This window comes from Pangasianodon hypophthalmus, chromosome 5 (assembly GCF_027358585.1).
Source record: "Pangasianodon hypophthalmus isolate fPanHyp1 chromosome 5, fPanHyp1.pri, whole genome shotgun sequence".
Classification (NCBI taxonomy): domain Eukaryota; kingdom Metazoa; phylum Chordata; class Actinopteri; order Siluriformes; family Pangasiidae; genus Pangasianodon; species Pangasianodon hypophthalmus.
This window is the reverse complement of record NC_069714.1, coordinates 21,472,108-21,493,199: the sequence shown is the minus strand read 5'-3', so window position 1 is coordinate 21,493,199 and position 21,092 is coordinate 21,472,108.

Below are 21,092 nucleotides of genomic sequence, written 5' to 3'. Positions count from 1 at the left end.
TTAATCCAGTGATATTTTCCTTGTCCGAATGTGATGTATATGTAGAAACCAAATAAAGCAATCTGTTTAGCTTATTTCTTTTGTAAATTCTGACTATGAATATGAAATAGAACTAATTAACATGTAGTGTATACTGTATACATTTTCTGTATAACTTGAATGTAATGTGTTAGTTTCACTGCTCACTAGTCTATGGTGTGTAGACTATATGGCCAAAAGTATGTGGACACCTGACCATCACACCCATATGTGCTTATTCATTCATCCACAAGAGCATTAGAGAGATGCACAGTCTGCGTTCCAGTTCATCATAAAGGTGTTCAGTGTTCAGGGTTGAGGTCAAGGTTCTGTGCAGGCCACTCGGGTTCTTCCGCTCCACCCTTGGCAAACCATGTCCTCATGGATGTTGCTTTGTGCCCAGGGGCATGGTCATGCTGGACCAGGTTTGGGCCTCTTAGTTCCAGTGAAGGGAAATCTTAATTCTACAGCAAACAAAGATGTTCTAGATAATTGTGTTTCCAACTTTGTGGCAAGAGTACAGCGAAGGCCTACATAGGGGTGTGATGGTCAGGTGTCCACATACTTTTGGCCATATAGTGTACTTAAACGAAACATAATAAAGATTTAAAATCAACATCAGACTCTAAGTCAGAACAATAAAAGTAATTACTTTACTGCCAAAGGGTTTCTTAGAATTAAATATAATATAACAGCTTCCTGTTTTTATCACATTAGCCTTATCAACAAAACTGAATGGCATGTTTATGGGTATATGTGATAAATAACACATATCAAGTAAGGAATAAAACACTTTACGATGTTGTTATAGGAAAATAAGCAACAACAGGATGCTGTGATGCTGTTACCACCCTAAAAGATTTTTATCTTATATTAGCATGTCCCAAAGTGTTTTATTCCTCTTATACCACTGCAAATTGCCAGTGATTACATTCATTTATTTATTAAAAAATAACACATCATACTTTTGATCCATTTACAGTTATGTTTAATGTTGTGGAATATCCATGAAACAAGTACATTCCTGTTATCCGTTACATTATAACAGCTATGCACAGTCATTCCCTCACTTTCATTTGAAGTTTATAAGACAGATGAATACAGCTCCTTACAAAGAAACCACAGCATCCTCTGTCCTGCAAACTTTCCTCTGGCAGAAAGTATAAAGTTATTGCTTTATCTCTCAGTGTTACAAAGCACTGGCATTCCAAAAAGTGCTACATAAAAGTATCCTGAAAGAAAGCTTCAGCACATCATTAAAAGTTTTTCTTTGTTAAATAACAATGAGTTCATTTTTTTTATTATTATTAGTCTTAGATTCACAAGATACTGCAAATTAGCTGTTACTAGAGAAACCATAACGTATTAGAATGAGTACATCAATATAAACCTGTGATTTGAACTATAGCCAGCACTACTGTCAGAGCTGTGAGAAAATTAATCAACACTTTCTGGCCAATCAGAGAGAAAGATTTTTCCACTGCCTGCCAGAAAATCAGAATATCAGCAAAATCAGGTAGACAAAAAAAAAAAAAAAAAAAAAGATCCAGACCCAGACAATGGTGAAGAATACAGTTATTAAACAGCAGTTAATGAAAGATCTGAAGTCTGTAAAGTCATTCATTCACTTTTTATATTTTATATCTTTCCCAAAGAGAAAAAAAATGACAAGAACCATTGCGTAATTGATTATTATATCTCTATAATTCCCACTGACTCCTTCTGACTGCTGTCTTCTTTTCTTTCTTTGCCTTACTTGGCTCAATCTCACTCATCACTGCTCTTGTTTTTTTGTGCATCTGCTCATGAGAGGGGCAGCAGAGACCACAAACAACATCAGAACATGTGAATGAAAAGCCGGCTAGTCTGCTCCCTCGGCTTTAACAGGCCAACGAGCCCATTTTATTTTCTATTATGTGGGTGTAGAATGGGGTGTTCTTTTAATGTATGGAATTTAAGTGTTGGGTGGAGCAGTATTTAGTAAGGAAGCGTTTTATAGCTTAAAATGGTTAAGGAGATTGAGTGCAAGTGATGGGGAGTTGTGGTCACGGCTGCTGCGGTGAGGAAACCCAAAGCCTGCCGTCTGACCAGCACCACAGTAACAGCATACTTCCCATTCTTCCTCCAAACCTCAGGCCAGCCATGCCAATTCTTCTCACTGAGAGCTCAAAGGCTCCCCTCCTCCCACTCTGGGATGAATGGAGGCTTGAGGAGCGTATACGGTCACTGTGTGTGAACAGTCGTAACTGTGGAATGTAATTCATTGTAATGGTTTTTGGCTTTTTTGTGGTGAAGTTGCAAGTTTATTTTTTGCCTGTTTTTTTTTTCTCTCTCTGTGTTTACATGAATGGCTAAGAGCTGGACATATGGTATGTGTTTGTCAGATTTAGTATCCTGACACACCTACACATGCACAATACTTCTCATGAAGTAAGACAACATGAATGGTGGGATGGATGATGGATGAGTAGAAATGTGCACCCATTTAAAGATTTTCTGAATGACCATCCCAGAGTGCTGTCCATTGTAATATCAGTAATGCTTAATAGGGGGCAGTATAAGGCAACTTCAAACTGCTGGATTAGTGGCCTTTTTGTCCACTCTCTGGACTGTATACTCTTTTCAGAGAGACTCCTCAGCCGTGAGCAGCCTGATGTTTTCCCTAGAGCACAGTGCCAGCACAGTGGCAGCCATGATGAGGAAATGATAATGGACAGTGCTCAGAGCAGCACTAGCTGTCAAACTCGCTTAGAGAAATGTCATTGCCTTTCTTTTTCTCCTCTCTGGCTGGCAGCTACTGGCGTTTACCGTTTCTGCTGAAAACATGTAATGCTGTGCTTGTCTTCTGCCTTGCTTGTTTTGGTGTACTCATGTTTCTGTGCCCTTTGCTGAGGTTAATGCTCAGATCAGTCACAATGTAGACCAAGCACAGAAAAATTAGCAACACAAACTTGAAATTCTTCAGTGCATTTCCAAGGTCGAGTGTGATTTTGGCACATTCACAAAAGACTACAAAAGACCTCTTGAGATATTTCCTTTTTTGGGATGTCACCCCAGTTTATCTGAGGTTTCACTTGGGATTTTTCGCCACTGCGTTATATTAGCAATCGTCCATGAGAAGACGTGTGTTTCCGAATTAGAAAAAAAGGAGAGATACAGGGAGAGTGAGATGTGTGAATGAGTGGTGGAGTCCGAGCGCCAGGGTGACGCAGGCGGCCGCAAGAGAGGGCTTATAAAATGTGAATCATCTTGCACCCTGTTTTTAGACAAACCATGAAAATGCTGGAATGAGAGGGCACTTAATTTAGCCTCCTCTTTTTTAACTTTCCTGTGGCTGGTAATTCATGCATAGCTGCAAGCAGACCGGATTTTTGGGGGAGAAAGCATTGAGAACCTTTGACCAGGCGGCCTAGCACCCAACTCTGGAGCCCATTAGTGTAGCCACCAAGCTGCCGTCCTTAATCTAGTGGCACCACAGAGGAGAGGAGATAAGAGAGTACAGAAGAGATAAAAAGGAAAATGGAGGACATAAAAATTTAGGACTTCTCTCTCTCCTCTCCTCACTCTCCTGTCTCTCCTTTCCTCCAGTATTTTGGGCTAATATACTATTTTCAACTTTTGTGCCCTTGAACAAGGCATTATACTCAAGTTCCTCTAGGAATGTCTCCTCTCACCCTGGTGCAATTATAATATGATTTCAGCACACTTCCCCTGCTAATGCTTCACATTTCAACACAATTTTAAAAGAAATGAAATCATTAAAAGCATTAACATCTCTTCTCACACACTACTACGCAAACAGCTGATGACAAATTAAAAAAAAAATATATACATGTCTATAATCACTCCTGCATAACGGTGAATCATAAGGCACACTTTTTAGCCCCATTTTTAGCCCCATTTAGCCTCAGTTTAAGAGGTTTGTGCATATGCCCTATTAAGTCATTTTACATCCTTCCATAAGGGTGATTTGCCTCCAGTAGCTCTATTTTTTAGACTTAAGATTTAAGGTTTTATAAGGTTCAGTCAAAATCCATCTATGCGTTCTGGCTACATTTGTATTGCAAACAGCCAACAGATTAAGGTTTGCAGTCACTGATTCTCTTACGATATGCATGAAAATTGTTATATTGCAATAGTGTTAGCTCTAACTCAGGCATGAATATGAAGTGCCCTAGAAAGTGAATAGTAGTGCACAATACAGAGATTATAACAGTGTGATGGTTAGAGGTTAAATTTCTGAGTAGCTTGGCATGAACTTTGGTCTTCTTGGAAAACAGCAACTACAATATCAAAGTCCATGAAACAGATGTGTGTTTATTTACAGCAAGTGAATTAACTGACAGATATTCATATTTACATTTAGCACACAAGACCATGTTGTTAAGAGTGTTAGGTTTTGGTGAACTTACTTACATGTTTGCCTTAGCCTTTCAGTTGGAATTTAATATTTCTTTAATATTTAATATTTCTATACTCTAGGATGATGAGTTTCTAGAAAAGACTGTGCCATAGTACTGCAGTAAGCAAGTCTTTTCATTTGTTCTGTAAATATTAAAGAATCTAATGTACATACTGTATGTATGACTATTCAGTCATTTCAAAACCATGCTAGTAGATGCTTTTCTGTTGTACTATCAACAGAATATTGTAACCTTGTCAACCTGTATATGTATTGTCATAGCTATAGTTTCTTGTATTGTTCCCGCTTAGTATTACTTTTCTGATCCATTTGTGTTTATACTATATACATACAAATGAGTGACCAATTAAAGGAAAACCAACATAATATGTTTTAGTTGAAAACAGAACAACTTCAGTGTGCCTCAGCATAGATGTTAGTTGATTTTCCAAAAGTTATTCCCCCAGCTGATTTTTTTAAGGTGGTGGAGAGTGATGTCTTTCCATGTTACTCCAAAATCTTTCATAGGGGTTCAATTGGGTTGAGATCTGGTGATTGTAAAAGACATGGCATATGATTTACATCTTCATAATCATCAAGTCATTCAGTGAGCCATGATTGCTTAATTCTATCATTCAGTATGCCTGTGTGGAAGCATGTTTCTTCACACACTGATTCAGGTTTTTCTTCTAATATTTTCACCAGTCTGTATGTTGCATGTTAAATAGTGAGCACCTGTAATAGCCAAAAAGCATTTTATTATTTTGGTCACTTGTAAATACAGTATATATAGTAAAATTAATTGAATTAAATTACAGTATGTGTGGCACAGTGGCACAACAGGCAGTGTTTGTGCTTTACAACTCCAGGGTACAAGGTTTGATCCTGAGCTCTGGTAGTCTGGTTTCCTCTCGCCTCTCAAATGCCAGTAGGCAGATTGGTAACTAAATTTTCCCTTGGAAAAAATAAGTATGTAGTGCCCCCTGCGAGGGACTGGCATCATATCCAGGGTATATTCCCTACTTTCAGATCCACTGTGACTGTGAGCAGGATAAAGAATGCACTAAACTGAATTCAATTCTATTTCAGGGTATATAAAATAGCAGGGTGGCACAGTGGCAGAGCTGATAGCATTGCCACCTCACAGCCCCAGGGTTCCTGGTTTAATCCTGAGCTCCAGTTACTGTTGGGGCAGAGTTTCACAATTTCTCCTTGTGACTGTGTTGGTTTCCTCTGGGTTCTCCAGTTTCCTCCCACTTCCCAAACATTTCCCAGTATGTGGATGGGTGACTGTAAATTGCTCCTAGGTGTGAATGAATGTGCAATTGGTGTGTGTGTGTGTGTGTGTGTGATGCTCTGCGATGGAGATACATCCCATCCGAGGTGTATTCCTGTCCCACCCAGTGTTCCCCTGATAGGCTCCAGATCCACTGCAACTCTGACCAGGATGAAGCAGTTACTGGACATGAATGAATGAATGAATAAAACTAAGAGTGTGAGTTGAGGTGAACAGAAAGATTTGTTTTTACAGCTCAGGACTTGCAGGCCTTACTGCAAGCATACTGTCTAATGGCATTACTGAGACATCCACAGTGTTTTTTTTTTTTACAGTGAGCTACACACTGTCCTGGAACTCATTCTCCCTTTGCTCCATTCTCTTTCCAATGGGGAAGCTTGTTGACAAATTAAGACGTGTCATTTCAGTTTAAAGTGCCCTGCATGGATTACAGCAAGCATTCCTTGAGCACACAGCAACACATATACACACAGCCTCAGAGCATAATAAGCACTGTCCCGACTATGTGGTTTGCGTTTCCCCATGTGCAATCGTAGAGAAGCCACATGAAAAGCTCTCGGTATTAAAGGACAAGTCTTGGTTGGGAGGGATTTTGTCATGCAACAAGACTGTGTTTTTTACTTTTTTCTCGACTTTTTGGAGAAATTCAGCCACTGCTGCATTAGTCAGTCAAACCACACTTTTCTCCCTCACCACTGGGTTTGTAGTGGTCAGTGTTTTTCATTAATGGGTAATTGAGTATATCTCTTACATTTTTTTTTTTTTTTTTACTAATCATGACACAGTAACGTGGTGGACATTTCACTATTAGCTTAAAGCTTAAAGCTTAAAGAGGTCTCTGAATCATATCAAGAGAATCAAAATAAGTAAGATGAGAAATGTGTGGCCCATTTCTATTCAATATAGTTCAGGGTTTTTGCTCAAAAGCACAACAGTAGTTCTATGACAGTTCTGTGATTTAAACTCACAACCTTCCTACCAACTCAGACCCTTACGACTATCTCTCATGGTAGCTCAGACCCTTACGACTATCTCTCATGGTAGCTCAGAGCCTTACGACTATCTCTCATGGTAGCTCAGAGCCTTACGACTATCTCTCATGGTAGCTCAGAGCCTTACGACTATCTCTCATGGTAGCTCAGAGCCTTACGGCTATCTCTCATGGTAGCTCAGAGCCTTACGGCTATCTCTCATGGTAGCTCAGAGCCTTACGGCTATCTCTCATGGTAGCTCAGAGCCTTACGACTATCTCTCATGGTAGCTCAGAGCCTTACGACTATCTCTCATGGTAGCTCAGAGCCTTACGACTATCTCTCATGGTAGCTCAGAGCCTTACGACTATCTCTCATGGTAGCTCAGAGCCTTACGGCTATCTCTCATGGTAGCTCAGAGCCTTACGGCTATCTCTCATGGTAGCTCAGAGCCTTATGACTGTGCTACCATGACCCTAATTATCTGAACGCCAGGATATCATGCCATTTTAGGGAAATCCTCATATCCATTAGGCTATGCTACCTAACTTCAGTTCAATTCAACTTTGTTTGCCACTTTAGACATAAATGAAGAAATCCTGAGAGAAACCAGAGTCAAAAGGAAATCCTCTTCTGGGTGACACATGAGAGTAGGATTACAAATAATTTCAGTATACAGTTCATTTCTTACACAGAGTTTTATCTTGTCATATCACTGTTTTGTTGTCAGATTCATGATTCCTAAGAAATGAGCCGACAGTGAACCCTTTACAGCCCATTTACTCCAACTAACTGGTGTCCTTGAAACACTAAATTCTTGATTTTTGAGCTTCTCTTTTCCTCTGTCTATCCATCCATCCATCTATCCATTCAACTGTCCATCTGCCTGTCCACTAATCCATCAATTGATCCCCACCTGCTGCCTGTGTCATCAAACAGGAGAAAGAGACAGACGTGCATGAAGACAAGAAGAATCCATTATTACAGAGAAACCCAGAATAGACATCTTTTTATTACAAGCCGGTCCAGTGGTGGTGGTGGTGAGGAAATTACAGGGAGCTCTTCTCACACATAAAACGGTTGCAATCCTGAAACCAGGAACCTCAATAAAGGCTGAATTAGAAAATCTTTAGTTTTTTACTCCCCTTATTTTTTAAAAAACATTTCTTCATTTTTTCCCCCTCTCTTCTGAGTTTTGTTTTATGTTGTGCTTCAGCAGGCTGTTTTGTGGCTTCTCTCTGAAGCCTGTGGTAGGAAAATACGCTCACTTGTGGCCAGCTGGAATGCCACTCCTGAACTTAACATCTGTTGGGAGGAAGATGTTAAAAGGGGTAGGGTTATAGCATGAAAAAAAAAGCTGCTAATCTTATGCTCAGATTTTGCAAATTTGTGTCATGTGTTGCGCTGGAGCACACAAACAGTATCCTCAAGATGACTATGGAAAGATGAGTTGGTCTTTAGATCTCTGAGGCTCTTATATGGCTCCATATTTATGTGAAATACAGAGTGGTTACTCCACATCCGCTCCTCGATTGAGCATTTAATTACTTCTTAAACAGCTCATCATCTATGTGTAGTAATATGTAACAGGTGTTGTTGTGCTTCAATGAGCAAGACAAACCACTTTATAGATATCACTCCATATTTTCCTCTAATAACCTCCATGTTATAAATGCAATATCATATTATTTCTACAGATGGAACATTACAGTTGGGTTACCAAACTACACCATCTCCAGGTAAAGCTTTCCTGTTTTGTTTCAACAGCAAATGGCATCTACCAATTTCACCACAGTGGAGAGCATCAGCAGTCTGGTGGTGGTGCAGGGTATTGTGGGCCACTCCCTACATGCTGCTAATTGGTGTAATCACTGCAGTAATGAAGTATGGTGGTTTCTCCAAGTGTGATTACAGGTCGTCAGTTCCCAGAGGAAATGAGGGGTTGGGGAGCAGAGGAATTCTCTGTGATATGGGTGTTGTTACTCATTTACGGGATGTGCGAGTGAGGCGTGTGCTGTTGTTTTGACGCTGTTGCTGATGGTAGCTGCTGTCAGGCATTCTGTCAGGAAGTAAACAAAATGGGTGCAGATGGCCTTTGATATTCGCCAGCTTCCTTGTTCGAGTCTTATCTTGAAGTTTGCCACTTTCTACAGGACGTAGTGCTTTGTGAGAGTGTGCCCAGAGGAAGCTTTCTTTGCTTAAATGTTTCTCTTTGATATCTCAGACTATTTAATAGTGATTCTCACTTGGGTTTCATTTAGATATCAAATTTATCACATATGTTTCTACTAAGATTCTTTAGGAGAAATACAGTGACAAAAAAAGAGACACATCAAGCTTGGTTAGACACAAAAAGCAGGATTTGAAAACACAACCAATTGAAGGTGATGGCATTACCACTGGACCACAAGGGTTAGACAACACAGTTCAAAATATTCACTTACTAGTTATGAGTCATTTATTATTCATGTTTTGCACAGTAAAATCAAAATAAAACATATTTGAGGGGTGCGGGATTTTAAACCAACTGGTATAACATTACTGGATTTAAATGTGCTCAAATAAAACTTTAAATAATTTAATTTGAGCAGTGAATAAGTAGACCACCATATATATCATGCACATATATTTTTCACCTGTATTACTACATCAAAAATTAAAATAATAGTTTACTTGTCAGGTAGTGGACTTCTCTTCAAGTATACTTACAAATGCTAGCAAATAAAAGTACTACCTTATCAAAAATACACTATAGTACTTCTAGAGAGTATATCAAAAGTAGACAGTACTAAATATCCAATAGATAAATATACATTTATCTAGTAATATACATGTATTTAACAAATGTACATTAATAAGCTTGTAGTAAACTCGGTAGTATAATTGAATGAACTTGTTACAACTTCAAACTGAACAGAACTGAAAATAATGTGTGACTTCCTTGAGGTCTCTGAAATTCAGATATACAGTATATGAGATTACTGGGGTGTTTTGTGTCACGGAAAAAACTCAGACACAAGAGACTTAGGCAGAAGTGTCCCTTTTCTTTCCATCTGATTCAGTGCTATTTAGGAGAAACTACAGAGATAATAAGGAGATCTCTTTTTTAGACTTTTCCCTATGGGTGTGTCTGGAAGACACGAGCAGGAATTGCCAAAATGACACCATGGCCATCCTAAACTAGTTCATATTTTACTAATTACTATTTACATTTACTATTTTAACTGTTGTATTAACTTACACAGCTTTAGAGCTTTTAGAAGTATCCAGATTCTTGCACAAATTGTTTCTAAAATATGAACCATAACAACAATTAAATACAGCCTTATTTCACAAACACATTCGACGTTTTACACTTTGGCTGTAAAACGTCTTTAGCAAACTAAAGCTGAAGTGAATGTGTGTTAGGAGAGGGTGTGTTAGGAGATTGTGACCATGCAAGACCTGAGTTTGACAGCCCTGATTTAGACTGGATTGGTCCAGAAGGATAATTACTTCTTAAACAGAGAGTAATTGGAGGCTGGTGTTCCAATGAAATCATCTGTGACTTTCACCCGCTCTGCCATTTAAATACCCAGAGTCTAGGCTGGACAATCCAAAGTAACACTGGCATAGTGAAGGCACCCTGTGTGTTGCTTTAAAAAAGCTTTATTGCTATTATCCTACAATTCCTCAAATATGTGCACATGTGAGACCAAGACAGAATATGGACTGACTCCATGAATGTGGACAAACTGCGAAAGTTACCTACTTACGCAGGTTGATAGCTAATAATTCTTTAATCGGTAGTTAGCTTAGTTGCTTAGTTCACAGTGAACAAACAAACCATTACTTTATTATTACTTACTGAGAAATTATCCAGTATTCATTAGAAATTATTAGAACTCACTTGGGTATTAATATAGTACTACTCATTCTTTCTTGCTTAGTCCCTGCATAGTTACTTATGAGTAATTGAACAATATTATAAAGTGTTAGCTTCCTAGCTAAGCTACATGTCTTGGTGCTTGATGGCCTACTTACTTTTTAAGCCAGTTTACAGTGTTTTGAGATTGAATATATTAAAGAAAAATCTTTCGTAACACCATCTAAGTTGGTCTTATTATCTTACTGCTTGGTAGCCAGGAGTTATTGCCTAAGCACACACCCATATGTACTTTTTGTACACCCCATTCCAGATTTACTCTCCCTTTGCTGCTATAACAGCCTCCACTCTTCTTGGAAGGCTTTCCACTAGATTTTGGAGCATGGCTATGGGGATTTGTGCCCATTCAGCCACAAGAGCATTAGTGAGGTCAGGCACTGATGTTGGGTGAGGAGGCCTGGCATGCATTCGGCATTCTAATTCATCCCAACCGTGTTCAGTGGGGTTGAGGTCAGTGCTCTGTACAGGCCACTTGAGTTCTTCCACACCAACCTTGGCAAGCCACGTCTTCATGGAGCTTGGTTTGTGCACAGGGGCATTGTCATGCTGGAACAGGTTTGAGCCTCTTAGTTCCAGTGAAGGGAAATCGTAATGCTATATATATGGAGGTGACGGTCAGGTGTCCACAAACCTTTGGCCATATAGTGTACGTGTTACAAGCTCTGTCTATTCTCACCTGTTCTTGCAGACATTGATATAAACATTTATGTTATTTCAGGACACACTCTACATAGTTTGCCTATGCCGATAGTTTTGTGCCCTTTTTTAAAAACATAGTTACAGGTTCTCTATTTAGGTATCTTTAAGTAGGCTATGTCTACTGTAGCCTCCTAAAATGAAACTTCAGAAAAGTAAATGTATTAAATTAATTAAAATAAATTAGTAGTCATTTAGATAAACTTTATGAGATAAAGTATAACTCCAGATTAGTCCAAAGGGTTCACAAGCTATTTTTTCTCACAATCGTATACTGTACATTTGCAGAGATTTTGCTTTTTTTTTAAAGTTACTTCTGTTTGATGCTAATTTTAGTTTAGCTGTGTTAAGATATTATCAAAAATTTGTCCTAACGTTTTAAATGTTGGTCATGTTGTACAATATACATGCAAGCATTTGGTGTCCAAAAAAAACAATTCTTTAATTTTTAAAATGAATTATGAATGAATGAATGAATGAATGAGTTATTTTTCTATAAGGTCCGAGCAAGTCTTTATAGAATGGGTTTCTGTTTACCCTTTTACCATCTTCATGGCAATGAAATAACCTTTTCTGAGAAATCAGTGACTCACAGAGTAGGCGCCTATTTTAACTCCCTGTAATGTGGTGTCGCTTAGTTAGCTTATTTTTCTGAGTCTCTTTTTCCTTGGGGTTTCTCTGAATCACCTTTACTATGCGAATGATAAACTTATCCTCATTCTACAGACCTTAACACAAACACCTAGCTACATTTAGGGCAGCCTATTGCGCTATGGTTTTACACACAGATGATGAAATAGGACATTCACCATCAAAGTCTACTGTGAGGTATTTATGGAGAATAATTTTCCTCCATCTGAAATGCGGAAAAAAGGAGTCTTGTTTTCAGGTTGTTTGCTATGGTTGACTTGTCCTTAGGTGAAGAAGAACGAGCTAAGTCTTCTGTGTCCTGCTTCCTAACCTCAGAGTTAACCCCAGACTCCGTCTGCCCCCACGCTGCACTACTTAAATAGGGACAGTATGGGGCTTATGGCAGAACCTCGGATAGAGACTGTGTGTGTGTGTGTGTGTGTGCGTAGAGGTGGCAAGGCAGTGATTAATGCTGTTTATGGTGATTTAACGTGTTTATGAGAACTGTATTCTGCAAAGATTGGCTAAAGTGTAATTGTCTGATTAATCACTTATGCGTAGCACTGACTGTTACAGTGTGCAGTAAAAGGATGGTCAACAATTGAAACAGTTCCTTCCCCTTAAAAGAAGTGTTTACTAACTGTAAATCATAATGGCATACTAAGAAGTATTCAAAACCACTTCACTTTGATATCTTCAGTATTTACTGTGTGTGCTGCCTTCCTGAAAGTGACGTGACCTTTTTTTTTTCTTTCTGAATCATCAATCATAGTTTGCTACTTTAACATTTGATTAACCATGCCAGAGAAATTAGGGAGTTTACTTGGGATACAATTTTTAAAGGGCACTTTAATAGGGGCTACTGTGCCTTAAAATTAAGTATTCTTTTTTTTTAAACATCAAAGTAATAATACTTTGATGTGAATATCGTTTTGTGCACTTTGCCCACCCGTGCAAAGAGGCGAGGGCAGCTGAAACAGTGTCGCAGCAATGTGTGACCTAGATTCTTTCCTTACATTATCTCTGAATGTCTGCTGTTCACTGACCACTTGCGTCTGATGGATGTTTTTTTTTTTTTTTAATAAAATTTGTCATAGAACAAGCATTTGACTCCCTCCAGTTTTTAACCCTCAGTCTAAACAGCATGTACTTTTAAATGTAATACATATACTATATTTCAATAGGTTAGACAAATGATCTAATCTGCCTTGATCATATGATCATTTCCCAGAGTGGGAAAGTTGTGAAATGAATGAGCAATATACCTTAATATAAGTCAATTTCTGTTTTCTTGAAATCGAGTGTTTGTCAGGAGTAGGAATAGATTCCCAGGAAATCTCAACCCAGACATTACTACCACCTCTTGCTGTAAAGATCAATATTGACGCTTGTGGTAATTATAACTCCTTCAACATGACTCACCCCAGTGGGGCGTATGTCAACAGCAAGCTTTTCTGATTTGGATTACCTGATCAAGGTAAGGTGAAATTTAATTTTGTTAACTTCAATATTTATCCCTTACCACTGCACTGCTGACCTCTGCTGTGCTCATGGTTTGCCTTAAAACATTAAAATAAGTTTTGAAATGTTACTCAGCAAGCACCGCAGTTTACATTAATGGTACTGTACTGCAGGATATGCAAAAAGTGCTTTTAATATCTGCCTACTTCCATCCAAGAACCAGTCTGCTTGTAGTTATGACATTATCTCATGATGAAAAAGCTAGTGTACAGGAGCATCATGCACTTTCTGTTCTCTCCCTTTCTGCCTTGTCAATCAATGAGGGGAAAAAGTAGTTAAATCTCTCTGTTAGCCATACATGTAATTACAGCTTGCCAAACTGTTACTAAATATGCTCTCACTGGGTTTCTGGTTTTGTTTTTTCCCTCCCCTTTCCCCTTTTGAAGGAGTTCTAATTGGTGGAGACAGTGTGTCAGGATTAGAGGCTGGGTGTTTTAAACCCCAACACCCCCCAAAACCACAAGGTCCCCCCTCCTCTCTAGGCTCTGAGCTGTACTGCAGATTTTGTGAAGACTTTGCAGATCTGTGTTTACTGTGGTCTGCCTTTCAGCACCTCTGCACTGTTCCCTTATAACACCTACAAACCCCTCTCCCCAAACACTGCTGCAAACATATTCTCACACACAATATGGGCAGGGATACGGGCGGACAATCTAGCTGCACTTTATTAGACCAGACTTCTTTGTTGGCTAGCCTTTCAGCTCGGCCCGGAAGAGCATTTTCCTTTAGGCTGTTTATCATACAGTATGCACGAGTTACACTTTAACCAATTATGATAATTAGAACAAAAGCAGATAAGGTGAATGTGGACAGAATTGTTAACCTATGTGGTGTGCAGAAATGCATATATAATGTAGGTATTTCAACACATTCCAGAGGTACAGAATTTTTTTAATTGATATTAGGGAGACTACAGAATGAACCATGACTGATAAGAAAAACATCCAGTACTGTTCTATTTAAAGTGTGAAAGCCCTGCATATGACCCTTACAACACGATCTGATTGTGGTTTCCGTAGTAAAAACCAAAAATGACCACCTTATTTGTATGTCAGCTCCCATGGTAGCACCCTCCTGCTCTGATGCTGTATAGAACAGATCTGGAGGTGTAGGACAGGTGTATGAGTGCAATCAATCAGCTTCTATCATCACCTCGTCTCGCCAGCACTGTCGACTCTGCATCCACTCCATTGAGGGTGCTGTACTCCTGGTGCACCTCAGCCGTCTCCACTCCACACACTTCCTGTCTCAGCTGCACGGCTTAAGCAAACACAGCACACAAAAGCCCCACAGTGCCACAGCCTGCGAGCCAAACGTGCGATACTGTTTAAGCCCCGGTCTACGCTACTGTCAGAGTTGCTCTGCCAAGGCCTCATGGGATGTGTTCGTGTTCAGTTTTGATGAATGTAATATACACTAATTAAGGCTTCTCTTCCGTTTTATTAACCTGAAATCATACACAAAAGGTAAAAGGACATGATGGGTTGGAGGAAAGAGAGAAAAGGCTTCACACAATACCCAATATATTACACCCTATTGTCCCTCACTATACAGACCAGCAGCATATCTCTAACAGACTCGTACTTGGACCACTTGTTTGGTTTCATGTTAAATGAACTAGTATTGAAACAAATGAGCAATCAGTTAAATCTTTGGGAGTAACCTGCAGCAATTGTGTGCCCACAGAATAAATATGTGAAAAATAAAAAAGCATGGGCATGTATGCCCATGCCCGCTGCCTGACAAGGCTGACCCCCTGCTGGGAGCACGGAGCCATGTTTCTGTGGAAGGGCAGACTGAATTTCCTACATCCACCTACCAGACTGCTTAATGCTGCAACCTCAGATTAATCATTTGGTTGTAGCAACAGTGGACACAGAGTTCATACATGTTAAGCAGAAGTACCTTAAAGGTCAAATTTTGCTAGTTCAAGTATATAAAATTTGTGATATATTCTGCAGCCTGTGCCTGCATAATGTGTCAATACAACCTCATAGTACAAGCATTTAGAGTTTTAAAGTACACAGATCACTAATAGCTTGTTTACAGTTGCTGTAATTTTCCATAATGGCACTGCTGTACAGTATGAATGCTACGGTAAGACAGCTTCAGTATCATATCAGCCGAGTACTAATTAACCTGGCTTTGGCTGCTTGTTCATAGGAAATGGGGGCGACGCAGCATCATACTTGAGTTATGTCGCTTTTTGTTTGCTTTTTTTCATGACTGTGTTGCAACAGAGTTCAGTGGACCTGGAGCCGTGAAAGGATCTGGGAATAAAAGGCTAAAGGAGACCAATCTATTTACCTCCTTCTCTCTCTCTCTCTCTCTCTCTCTCTCTCTCTCTCTCTCTCTCTCTCTCCCCCTTCGCCTCTCGCCGCTTCCCCTTTATTCCTCAGGTAAAACATTTACAGACACTTAGTCAATAAATGTTCAAGTTGTTCTGTCATGTGAACTTGTGCAGGTAATGCAAAACCTGCCCATTCTGGAGTTGTAGGACAGCTCAGACTAAATCTTAGGTTCAACTGCTTGGGCTCTCTGCTTTTTTTTAAGCAGGTTTGGTGATTTTTGTGGGATGAGGTATCTTTGTTTAGCCAGTCAAATAAAACCTCCAGTTTAAATAAACAAAACATTGAACTTGTCAAATAAAAACCACCAACTTGTTTGATTTTGGAACAACCATTTAGGAAGGTTGAACTTTCAGTGGTTTCACCCAGAATCTTTACATGAATGCTTCATGTGCAACCTTTTTGGGCAGGAATATGTCAAATAAACATTTAGACATGAAAAAACATGAAGACAAGCCAAAAAAAAGTTGGACTTGGTTGGCAAGCACAGTTTCCTTAATATTTAAAAAATGTGTATTGTATCTCTGCATTTTATTTGTATTGCATTTTATATGACACAGGCATTAACAAGTTAAAGAATAGATCTGAACAGTGGTACACATATGTTTATAGTGCCAAGAAAACACACCTTCGAGTCTGGATCACTCCAGCATAGCTGGGCATTGAGCTGATGTGAGTTCCTATCACATCTGGCCTTACAGACCACAAAGTTTTCTCCCATTCTCCATCCATCTCTCTTGTTCTCTCTCTGTCTCTCTCTGTCTTTCTGTCTCTCTCTCTCTCTCTCTCTCACACACACACACACACACGCACACACACTCTCACGCACTGTATAGCAAAGTCCATTACTGCTCTAAAAATATCACGAACTGCAAATGCAAATAATTATATAAAAGCTCGTGAGCACAAATATATAAATATAAAGTACATAATGAATTTATTGATATTTGCTTTTTCAGAGCTGAGGGAGTGGCGGAGCAGTGGCGCACCAGAGCGGCCCTGGTGCTCTTTAAAGTGGTGCTCTGGGCTGTGGGAATGTACGCTTTTGGGTCGTGGCACTGAGCGATGGTGAGCAACCCTGGCTTTCGCTCACACAACATCCCTGATCGCTCCGCTTGCCCGTTCAGGCTATACCTTTCATTTCAAGAGCTTTCCATAACATGCCAGCCACCATATTAAGTGTCAGGATATTTCTGCCTTTCCTCTCCCTGGCTCTCTTTCCATCTCTCTCTCTTTCCATCTCTCTCTCTCTCTCTTCTTCATTTTGTCTCTTTTTTTCTCTCTTCCTGTACTTCTTATTCTTTTTCTCTTAATTTACAGAAGTCTAATTTATGTCCAGGAAAGGCTGCTCTAAAGAGATAGTGTATATGTTGATTAAAGCTTAGGAGACAATGGCATTAGTCATTATTATTTCCACTGATTAGGAAGTCAATCCGATGAATTCTGCTCTTCTGAAGTAGCGTGATTGAGCGCCAGCTGTTGACACGTCAACTCCAAGATCAGAGGGCAGTGTTTTGGTTATGGTGCATCTGGACGCTGGTCTCTGATTGCACTTGTCTGCTTTAAATCACTATTGATGACAAATTTGAGCTGAGGTGGGGTCTTTAGCACACGCTAGTTTGGCCCAGCAGCAGCTCCTGGTTTTCGGCGGCTGTGTGGGCGTTGCCATTATTACTTCCTTCAGATTTTAATCTTTTGTGAACATGAAGTTTGTTCAATGAGTCCACTTCAATTTCCTTCCTACTCTGGATTTCAACTTTCAATTGTGAGTACACACTGAAACCCTCCACCCATGTCTATATGTGGAAATAAAGTTCAAATTACTATAAGTAGATATCCTTAGATGTACGGGAACTTTGTAAATTGTCTGTCATGTGAGCCTATCATTTATGAGCTGATTATTTAGGAATCAAATGCAGAAAATTTAAACTGGTGGCTGTCATGTGCTTAAAGTAGTTGGTAAGTGAATGAGTGATAATGTGCTTTTCATTAAACCTAAATCACTGACTATAACTCTGCTCGGATTGAAATCTATAAACCAAAGCAGTAGAGTAAATATAACCTTACTGTAAACATCCTGTTCAGTATAATCGCCATAGCGCAGCTCCTTGACCTGTAGCTGCGCTCAACCAGGCCTTCTTTTCTCACCTCCGCAGTCTACACGAGCTGAAAGAGCTTTGGACTAATTTAAACACAACACATATCTGTAAGCTAAGGTACAAATACAGTACACACACAAATCGTGATGACAGAAAAGCTATCAGCAATAAATCAGACTGTGGTTTCTGGATGATATAACTAACTCCAGTCAGTCTGCTGCTTTTAAGAACTTTTTCTTCAAGCATTCCCCTTGATGATATGTGAGCCTGCATTCATTGCAGTGCGGTATTTTTGTCCATTATGGTGCTAGGTGAGCACGTTTGTGGTGTGGCCGTGTTTACCTGTGGTCAGATCTGCTATACTGCCCTGCTGTGAGCCTTCGTCTACATATAGGTGAGAAAGGGAGTGAGGGGACCTGAAAACAGATGCGGAAAAAGTTAAAATTAGAAGAAAAGGCCCTACTATTTTTCAGGGCTACAGCCATAAACAAAATACCAGTCGGAATGACCAGGGTGTTCATTCACTAATTTAATTGGTTTGCTAAATTCTGAACCTCACATAAAACAAGGCATCTGAAAAAAAAACAAAAAAAAAACCTTTGAGCATGACTTCATCATTCAGGTACAGACTCGTCTGATAAATCGTCTGTCCCTCTCTAGGTGTCAGTCATTTAATTCATCCCATGTGCTAACTGTTTTTATCCTTTTGCAGACCCTGTGATTGATGAGATAAAAGAGAGAGAAGCAAGAGAGAAAAGGAGAGAATGGGTCCTGCGTGTCCATGTTGTATGGGTTTGTCTCGCGATCCTCTGCGGGATGCCGCTGTCACCCCGGCTGTGGCTAGCTGCTCTGCTGCTGCTGCAGGCTTCAAAGAGTCCAAGCCTGCCCACAGCCCTAATTAGAGGGTCCCTGCCCGGAGCTGGGGACAAGCTAGCGGAAAGTGTGCGCAAGTGCACACACCACGCTTCGCTAGCAGCAAGCCGACATGGGCCGGGGATGAAGGGAGGAGTAGCAACCTCATCAAATCTGTCCCATGATTCCTCTGCTTTTCTCTCTTATCCACAAACACACTTTTCTCACTTCCTGTTTTATTCTCTCATCCTCTCATTCCGGTCTCTTTTCCTGTACTTTCTGTGTAAACACCGTTCAGGGAAAAGGACGCATTAAAGAAATGTCTTGGTTTAGGAAAGATGAACAGCAGCTAGCAGGAAATTACTTGTAGCATTCACGTTATAGCTTCTATTCAAGTACTTGTGTGAAACAACCCAAGACAGCTGCTGTGGAGATGGATGTGGAGAAACATGTGCCGCCCAAAACCCCAAACCCAAATGAAAAAACAATCACTACGCTTCAGTAATCACCATGACAACTCATCCTCATCCCTCTCTTTCCATTATCGTCTCCTTCCTTTTTCGCTCCATAAGCAGACTTTGTATACTAAGGCTGTTTATGTTAACGCTGGCCCGTCATTGTTTATGTTACCTCAGGTTTTAACTGTTTTAACCATATTGTCACAGCCTAGTTAAAGGAAACGGGCTGTTAGCCAGCACACAGCTGGCAGGGCCAGCGGCGGTGTAGTAAAATATAAATATAATAAGAACGTTTTTGAGCTGGTGTATCCATTCTGAGCAGTGAAACATCACCACAATGACCACAGCTGTGGCATACGTGCAGGAACGAAAAAAAAGGCCAGGCCTCAGGAGCCTGAGAGAGAGAGCCAGCAGGAGCAAGGAGCAGGCAAAGATGTGCAGCACGCGCTTCAGCGCCATAGTTAATGCTGGAGTCAGCATATTTATCCTAAACACTGGTAGCATCCTCTCATGTTCATCATCAACTTCACAGACATGCTCATGAGCCTTTCTGTTTCGACATTAAACGACTTACGGTTTCTGTACATGTATGTCTTCACCTCACATCTACATTGAACTGAATTTGTGAAGGGACCTATTTCTAGTGTGCTGCAATAACAGTTTTGAAGACTAAATCTGAAATGACAGTCCAGTACCTAACTGCTCTTCCTAATAACAGTCTTATATTTAGCTGAGAGGATTTAGGCCAACGGAGATCAGGGAGGATTTGGGGTAACCAGGAAAAAGGAAAAAGTGAAGGTGGTACTGAAGGTATAGTGACAGAAAGAGAAAGCGAGGGGGCAGCTTCCACAGGCTGCCATTGATGCATTGAGTTATTCAGGGCTCTGGACTTTGGGCCTCAATTACAGCTATTTGGCAGGAGCACTTACGCAGAGAGACGCGGCTGTGGCAAGTCCGGACCACGCTGCCCGACCCTTCGCTCTTCCCCTGGGCAGTGCTTTGTTTTTTTAGCAGGCCGCTAGCTCAGGCCGCTTTTAGCCTCTGCTTTTAGACATCTCTGGTATTATTTTTTCCTTGCTCGCTCCAACGATGGCCTCAGCCGTTCAGGGAGCCCAAGTGCTTGGAGAGGGAACAAAATGATCAGTCACTGACAGTGTGCTTCCTGTATGCAAAAATTCTATGACATGTGTCTCATCTCTTCATTTTGCTCCAAGAAAACTTCCAACCTCTGCTGATTTCAGTATAGATCTGGATTAACTGATGCGGAGTGACTACTGAAAAGTTTGTGACCGAGGCTCCTAATATGAAGAGACAGGGAAAGAGAGAAAGCAATAGAGAGAGAAAGAGAGAGAGAGAGAGAGAGAGGACTTCTCCATAAGGCTGTTGGGGACAGCAGGAAGTGGTGAGGGCAAAAAAGCAGCAACTATTACCTTGAGGAGAACGAAAGGCCGACTGAAACACCGAATCCCACCGCAATCCACAAGAACGCCAGTCCTGCAGTATAAAAACAACTAAAAACAGAGTTGTTTACCATTTAATACTAGGAAAACACCAATTTGCCTATGCTCTCTCTCTCTGCCTCTCTTTTTCCTCCTTCTCTTCCCATCTCCCTCTCTCCCCCATTACATCTTTTGTGGGTTAAGTCCTTGGGTAGCTCTAGTACTCATGTGACAGCCATTCGCTTACTTTACTGTCACTGATTGGCTGGCGTTATGTGAAAAGCACCCAGCTCCCCCCTGGTTTATCCCTCATGTCCTCTCATTTCACAAGAGAAAATTAATAACTCTGCTACATCAATGGTCTTGGGCTGCAATCTAAACTGCTGCTCTCGCACGCCTGATGCTCAGCAGCCACTGCGGCACTCATAGCCATTCA